The sequence below is a fragment of the Heteronotia binoei genome, chromosome 5 (genome assembly GCF_032191835.1).
Source record: "Heteronotia binoei isolate CCM8104 ecotype False Entrance Well chromosome 5, APGP_CSIRO_Hbin_v1, whole genome shotgun sequence".
In the NCBI taxonomy this organism is placed as follows: Eukaryota; Metazoa; Chordata; class Lepidosauria; order Squamata; family Gekkonidae; genus Heteronotia; species Heteronotia binoei.
In genome coordinates this window covers 34083395-34091577 of record NC_083227.1, presented here as the reverse complement: position 1 = coordinate 34091577, position 8183 = coordinate 34083395, and positions in this window count along the sequence as shown.

The window sequence follows — 8183 nt, the reverse complement described above, 5'->3', positions numbered from 1 at the left end:
GAGATTTCTTCTGTAGCAGAAGCTGTGAAGCTCAATGGAGGTATTAAGGATGGCTTGTGGAAGCAATTTAACCAATGACCTTGGAAGGATGTATCTCTGTGTAGGATTGCACTGTGAAATAATAGTGAACTGCTGATCTCAGTGTGAATAATCAAAGCAGTGCCATGGGGCTAGGTACATAGGTCCCCAAAGAGAGTTTCCAGTCCTGCAGAAAAATATGAATATGGACCATAACTCCTATATTGGTAATTGGATGAAGTGGGGGGATGGCCAAGATTCTACATGTACCTCTGGTTCAGCATCAGAATTTGATGTAGTTGGCTCATGGTGTGATTGGGTTGTTAAGACAACCAATAGGGAGCCTGACATCTTGTGAAATGAGGGAATCCTATGATGCCTGACCCTTCGCCAAAGATGCTAAGCCAACCAAAATGGTGACTGATCTCTTAGAGAGAGGGGGAAAAAATTGCAAGAGTGTTCAGAAGTCATTTTGGTTGTTTTAGCACCACATCAGAGAGTGAGGCAGCTGTTTCTCTTCTGTAGCGTGGCTTGAACAGGGGTGGAAAGGAACAGTGAGTGAGCTGTGGGCTAGAAAAGGGAGAGGGGTCCTTTGGAGTACTGACAGGGGCAGATGACTGGCAGGAGATGGGTGGTGTGAGGAGATCTGAAGAATGGATGACAATCTGCATAACTTTGTCATCTTTTTCTTCACAGGAATGATGGCGCGAGCACTGTCCAAAGGTAACTGTCTACGTGGAACTAAAGAAAAAAAATTATAATGGGGGTGGATGGAATGGAGGCTCAGCACTAGAACCTCAGTCTAATATTTAATCAAAGCTGCCCATAAGGCAGAGAGTTCAGTATGTCCACCTGTGGAATGATCTATTAGTCTGTTACTTTCTTTCTTTCCGCACAAGACTAGGGTGACCATAATGTCTGAAGGCCAGCCAGGGACACGTTGGGGGGGGGAAGGGGGGAAGGGAGGGGTGTGTGCGCGCCGCCGGAAACAGGAAGTGACGTCACTTCCGGTGACGGCACTTCCGGAGACGGCATGCCACCACAGGAAACAGGAAGTGACATCACTTCCTGTGACATCATTTCCCTGCGTCACCTGCCGGAAATGGGAAGTGACATCACTTCCTGTGACATCATTTCCCCCAAATGACATCATTTCCCCCAAATGCCACTGCCGGAAACAGGAAGTGACTTCACAGCACTTCCTGTGACATCCCCAAAAATCCCCCAAATATCACCGCCGGAAACAATTTTGTTCTGAAATCCTGTATATACTTCATCAGTATATGGGATAAGGCACTTTCTCAACTGTGCTGCATAATGCAGCCTATTTATTTTGTCCTGTTTGCTCTGTTGGCTCTATCTGCGCCACCTTCATCACTTTCGGGGTGTGGATCCCCCAGTGGGGTGGTCTCCCGACTCCCTCCGCCGGCTGTTTCTGATAGCCCTGCGCTCCCTCTTTCATTTGATATGTGTCCCGTGCGGGTGCCACCCTCCCGCCGGGAGATGCCGCAAAATGAGCCCCCTTGAGGCTTATGGCGGCAGGGCTCGGGGGAAGCGAGCTAGACTGCTGTTCTTTTGAGGGGTTATAGAGTGTTTCGAGCCCGTCCCTGTGGCATCGGTCCCATCGTTGTGGGGCCCAGGGGGCCGGCGCAGCGGCACGCTGAAGCAGCCTGTCGGTCACTTCCGGGTTCCTGTCCTGCATCTCGACCTGTGTTATTAGTGACAGGCTGCTTTGGCGTGCCGCTGCGCCGGCCCCTGGGCCCCACAACGATGGGACCGATGCCACAGGGACGGGCTCGAAACACTCTATAACCCCTCAAAAGAGGGAGGGAGTCACGAGACCACCCCACTGGGGGATCCACACCCCGAAAGTGATGAAGGTGGCGCAGACAGAGCCAACAGGACAAAATAAATAGGCTGCATTATGCAGCACAGTTGAGAAAGTGCCTTATCCCATATACTGATGAAGTAAATACAGGATCTGAGAACAAAATTGCACCAGAAGACACAAACACAAAGCTCCCTTACACTGAATCAGTGCTTGGGTCCACCAAAGTCAGTATTATCTACTCCAGTCACAAACACAAAGCTCCCTTACACTGAATCAGTGCTTGGGTCCACCAAAGTCAGTATTGTCACATAAGAACATAAGAGAAGCCCTGTTGCATCAGGCCAGTGGCCCCTCCAGTCCAACACTCTGTGTAACATAAGAACATAAGAGAAGCCCTGTTGCATCAGGCCAGTGGCCCCTCCAGTCCAACACTCTGTGCCATATAAAAATATAAGAGAAGCCCTGTTGCATCAGACCAATGGCCCCTCCAGTCCAACACTCTGTGCCACATAAAAATATAAGAGAAGCCCTGTTGCATCAGACCAATGGCTCATCCACTCCACCACTCTGGTCACATAAGAACATAAGAGAAGCCCTGTTAGATCAGGCCAGTGGCCCCTCCAGTCCAACACTCTGTGTCACATAAGAACATAAGAGAAGCCCTGTTAGATCAGGCCAGTGGCCCCTCCAGTCCAACACTCTGTCACATAAGAACATAAGAGAAGCCCTGTTAGATCAGGCCAGTGGCCCCTCCAGTCCAACACTCTGTCACATAAGAACATAAGGAGGGAAGGAAGGGAGGAGGGAGGGAAGGGAAGGAAAGGGGAGGGGAGGGAAGGGAAGGAAGGAAGGAAGGAAGGAGGGAGGGAAGGAAGGGGGGAGGGAGGGAGGGAGGGTGGGAAGGAAGGAAGGAAGGAAGGAAGGAAGGAAGGAAGGAAGGAAGGGGGGAGGGAAGGAAGAAAGAAAGGAAGGAAGGGAGGAGGAAGGGAAGGGAGTGAGGGAAGGAAGGGAGGGAAGGAAGAAAGGAAGGGAGGAGGGAAGGAAGGAAGGGAAGGGAGTGAGGGAAGGAAGGAAGGGAGGGAGGAGGGAGGGAAGAAAGGAAGGCCGCCCCCCGCCCCCCCCGCTTTCGGCCCCCTTACCTGCTTCCAGGGCGGTGGAGAGTCCGGCGGCGGTGGCGGCGAGTCCTGCGGCGGCGGCCTCGCGGCGAGGGAGGGAGGGAGCTGCCGGCACTGGCCTCTGGAGGCCTCCAGGGACCAGCGCCGGCTGCTCTGCGGCCTCTCCGCGGCCTCCGCTGGTCCCTGGAGGCCCTCCAGAGACTCTGGAGGGCCTCCAGGGACCAGCGGAGGCCGCGGGGAGGCCTTCGCTGGTCGGCGCTGGTCCCGGAAGGCCTTCCAGAGGCTCTGGAAGGCCTTCCGGGACCAGCGCCGGGTGCTCCGTGGCGTCCCCCGCGGCCTCCGCTGGTCCCTGGAGGCCCTCCAGAGACTCTGGAGGGCCTCCAGGGACCAGCGGAGGCCGCGGGGACGCCTTCACTGGTCGGCGCTGGTCCCGGAAGGCCTTCCAGAGCCTCTGGAAGGCCTTCCGGGACCAGCGCCGGGTGCTCCGCAGCGTCCCCGCGGCCTCCGCTGGTCCCTGGAGGCCCTCCAGAGACTCTGGAGGGCCTCCAGGGACCAGCGGAGGGCGCGGGGAGGCCTTCGCTGGTCGGCGCTGGTCCCGGAAGGCCTTCCAGAGGCTCTGGAAGGCCTTCCGGGACCAGCGCCGGGTGCTCCGCGGCGTCCCCGCGGCCTCCGCTGGTCCCTGGAGGCCCTCCAGAGACTCTGGAGGGCCTCCAGGGACCAGCGGAGGCCGCGGGGACGCCTTCGCTGGTCGGCGCTGGTCCCGGAAGGCCTTCCAGAGGCTCTGGAAGGCCTTCCGGGACCAGCGCCGGGTGCTCCGCGGCGTCCCCGCGGCCTCCGCTGGTCCCTGGAGGCCCTCCAGAGACTCTGGAGGGCCTCCAGGGACCAGCGGAGGGCGCGGGGAGGCCTTCGCTGGTCGGCGCTGGTCCCGGAAGGCCTTCCAGAGGCTCTGGAAGGCCTTCCGGGACCAGCGCCGGGTGCTCTGCGGCGTCCCCGCGGCCTCCGCTGGTCCCTGGAGGCCCTCCAGAGACTCTGGAGGGCCTCCAGGGACCAGCGGAGGCCGCGGGGACGCCTTCACTGGTCGGCGCTGGTCCCGGAAGGCCTTCCAGAGCCTCTGGAAGGCCTTCCGGGACCAGCGCCGGGTGCTCCGCGGCGTCCCCGCGGCCTCCGCTGGTCCCTGGAGGCCCTCCAGAGACTCTGGAGGGCCTCCAGGGACCAGCGGAGGGCGCGGGGAGGCCTTCGCTGGTCGGCGCTGGTCCCGGAAGGCCTTCCAGAGGCTCTGGAAGGCCTTCCGGGACCAGCGCCGGGTGCTCCGCGGCGTCCCCGCGGCCTCCGCTGGTCCCTGGAGGCCCTCCAGAGACTCTGGAGGGCCTCCAGGGACCAGCGGAGGCCGCGGGGACGCCTTCGCTGGTCGGCGCTGGTCCCGGAAGGCCTTCCAGAGGCTCTGGAAGGCCTTCCGGGACCAGCGCCGGGTGCTCCGCGGCGTCCCCGCGGCCTCCGCTGGTCCCTGGAGGCCCTCCAGAGACTCTGGAGGGCCTCCAGGGACCAGCGGAGGCCGCGGGGAGGCCTTCGCTGGTCGGCGCTGGTCCCGGAAGGCCTTCCAGAGGCTCTGGAAGGCCTTCCGGGACCAGCGCCGGGTGCTCCGCGGCGTCCCCGTGGCCTCTGCTGGTCACTGGAGGCCCTCCAGAGTCTCTGGAGGGCTTCCAGCGACCAGCGGAGGCCACGGAGAGGCCTCCACCACCGCCACCGGGCCCCGCGCGCGGGCGGGGAAGGCGGCGAGTGAGGGAGGGAGCGTCCCTGCGCGTGCGCAGGGACGCTCCCTCCCTCACTCGCCGCCTTCCCCGCTGGCGCCCGCGGCCCACCGCCTCCGGGGCTGGCTAAACCGGGACCTTTAATGGTCCCGGTATAGGCAGCCCGGGAGGCGGGATTGGGTGGCCAGAACCGGGACGTTCCCGGGCTCCCGGGACGGTCTGGCCACCCTACACAAGACTCAAGTGGTAACTGGGCTCATGAGGGTAGAGGGGATGGATAGAATCTCCTGTGGGAAGTGCTGCTGGTGGCTGCACGTAATGCATTACAAAGATGCTGCATTTTATGGTGATCTGGGTAAATTTGTCATCTTCCCTCCACACAACAGTGTCTCTGAAATCAGCACTGTGCAAAGGTAAACTTAATCTATACGGAACTGAAGGAGATGGGAGATTTTTGATGGGGGGAACTGAGGCTGCAATGCCAGGAGGACCCCTCCCTGCCCCCTGAAAAAAATGTTTAAATCTCATTAAGCACTTTTTTGGGAGAGTGTAGGTGAGGAAGACTTGCAGGTGGCTGAGAATTGGTGCAGTTTGGTGAAAAGAGGGCTGAAGTGTGAACATAGATCACTGGGAGGAAGCCCTTCCTTTTTCTGTCAAACAGAAAACACACAATAGACACACATTGGCAGCATGGGTATTGATCCCCAACATTTCCTGCAGCAAAATAAAGATTATGCAAGAATTCCTACTGGATTCCTGCTGATGACAAAGTGGAGGGGATGAAGTAAAAAGAACGGTAAAGGCTGGAATTGTTATCAGTGAGAATTAGCCAGCTTGGGTCTTTCCCTTAGAACTGTACTTTGCCTTTCAAATAAGCCTTTAGTGTCCACTCGCTGTGGAGAAATTCCTGCCTCTACTTATGAGAGGCAGATGTATAAGCCAGCATAGTGCAGTGGTTGGAATGTAGGATCTGGGAGGCCCAGGTTCAAATCCAGAGTCTTCCATGGAAGTTTGCTTGGTGACTGAACCAGTCACACATACTTAGCAACACCTACCTCACAGGGCTGTTGTGAGAATCTGATGGATGAAGGGGAGAATGATGAAGGGCCATGCCTTAAGAGAGAAAAGCAAGGTACATGAAGTAAATAAATTTGTCTAAGTCCTAACTAGGCTGTCCCAGAATGCCTTTCCCAGTCTGTTCTTCTCACATTGAGTGGGCATTTGTCTCAACAAAGTTTTTTTGGCCACTTTTTCCCGTATTCACTAGTATCTCTCCCATGTAAGTCTTCAGGTGCTTGATGTGGCCTCCTCTCCCCCTGAACTATTTCCTGCACTTGGTACATTCAAAAAGTTTCACTCCTGTGTGTACTTTCTGGTGGTTCAGAAGCTGAGATTTACATGGAAAGCCTTTCCCACAGTCAGGACACCAGTGGTTTTTTTCCAAGCCACCTGCCAGGAGAAAAAGCACACATTTATTTATTCACTTGTAACATTTATATGCTGCCTCTCTAGAGACGTGCTCAGAAGTTGCTTACAAGGTAAAACCAATAAACTAGAGCCATAAAAACAGAACCACTCAGCAGCCTAAAAAGCAGTTAAAAACCAGTCTTTAAGCATGGAAGCAAATACATTTTAAAAACTTTAAAAAGATGTAACCCAACCCCCTCAGTTAAAACAGCAACAACCACCAGGTATAAGTTTTAGCCTGGTGTCTACTGGAAGGAAATCTAGGCACCAGGCAAGCCTCAAGGGAGATGGTGTTCCAAAGGTCAGGTGCCACCACTGATAAAGTCCTGCCTTTGGTTGACATCTGACTGGCTGCAGGCAGCTCCACAGAGGGCAGGAGTTGAGAAGAGGATCTTATCTTTCAGGGAGGGAGAACAAAGGTCGAGAAACAAATCACCTCTGGGAAAATTGTCCACTTGGAAAGACAGGTAACTATAGCCTCACCTTCCTTATCCCCATACCATTTCAACCCTCACAACCACTGAGAAAGTGGGCTAAAGAATCATTTCACCTGGAGAGGGAGCTATTATCAATTGCTGCAGGAGATAATCCAGTTGTACAATCAACACACACAAAAATCATCAGGACGTGGTATGAAAATGAGGTTTTGTAAGCCAAGTTGTTCATGGCAATGTAAGGGAAATCTTTATCAAGACAGAAGTGTACATTAAATGTGACAGAAGGAATCTTCCTGACTTCTATGGGCCACAACTATTGGCACTTCTGGGACTGTACCACTTCATACCAGAGGGAAAGAAATACTCCATTTTTGAATGCTTGATAGAGTACAGAATTTAGGGGGAGGGGTAGATGGTGAGTAAAGAAACATGGGATGTTATAATTTACAAACCCAATGTACAGAACTCCTCACAGAAAACCAGCCTATAAGGACTAGACCTTAGATTAGAACTTCACTCCCTGTTTTTGCTAGTTTTATGAATGCACAGAAAGTTGTTCTTTTAAAGCCAGGGAGGGTTCAAATGCACAGGGGATTTAAATCTGTGCTAGGTGTTATGTGTTGCACCACCTAATTCCTTCCCCTAGCCTGGTATGGGTTTCCTTGAGGAGTATGGCAGAACAGCCCAGGCCTCAGACCTATCTATTTTCTATAGGCAAAGATCATCACAATATTTGCCAACTAAAACACAGGATTTCTGGCAGGTGGAAAACAGGCTTTGGTCAAAATCTTCCTCAAGAGTTTCTCACCTTCCAGATGAATTTTCTCATACATTCAGGGCACTTGTCGAGTTTCTCACCATTGTGGAGTCTTCTGTGTTCAATTAGGCAGTACTTTAGGGTTCCCAATCCCCAGGTGGGGGCAGGGGATCCCCCGGTTTAGAGACCCTCGCCCCGCTTCAGGGTCGTCAGAAAGCGGGGGGGTGGGAATGTCTGCTGGGAACTCTATTATTTCCTATGGAGATTTATTCCCATAGAAAATCATGGAGAATTGATCTGTGGGTATCTGGGGCTCTGGGGGGGCTGCTTTTTGGGGTAGAGGCACCAAATTTTCAGTATAGCATCTAGTGCCTCTTCCCAAAATACCCCCCAAGTTTCAAAAAGATTGGACAAGGAGGTCCAATTCTATGAGCCCCAAAAGAAGGTGCCCCTATCCTTCATTATTTCCTATGGAAGGAAGGAATTGAAAAGGTGTGCCGTCCCTTTAAATGTGATGGCCATAACTCTCTTTGGAGTTCAATTATGCTTGTCACAGCCTTGATCTTGGCTCCACCCCCAAAGTCTCCTGGCTCCACCCCCAAAGTCCCCAGATATTTCTTGAATTGGACTTGGCAACCCTACAGTACTTGGAGCTTCCTGCATTCAGGGCATGTACATTTTTTCTCCTCTCACCTAATAGAAGCGGCAGCCTTCTCCCTCTAGCTACTATAGGCCTATCAAAAAAGTTCGGTTTTACAAGCCCTGCAGAATTGGGAGAGGTCCCACAGGGCTCTTATGGTCTCAGAGAGA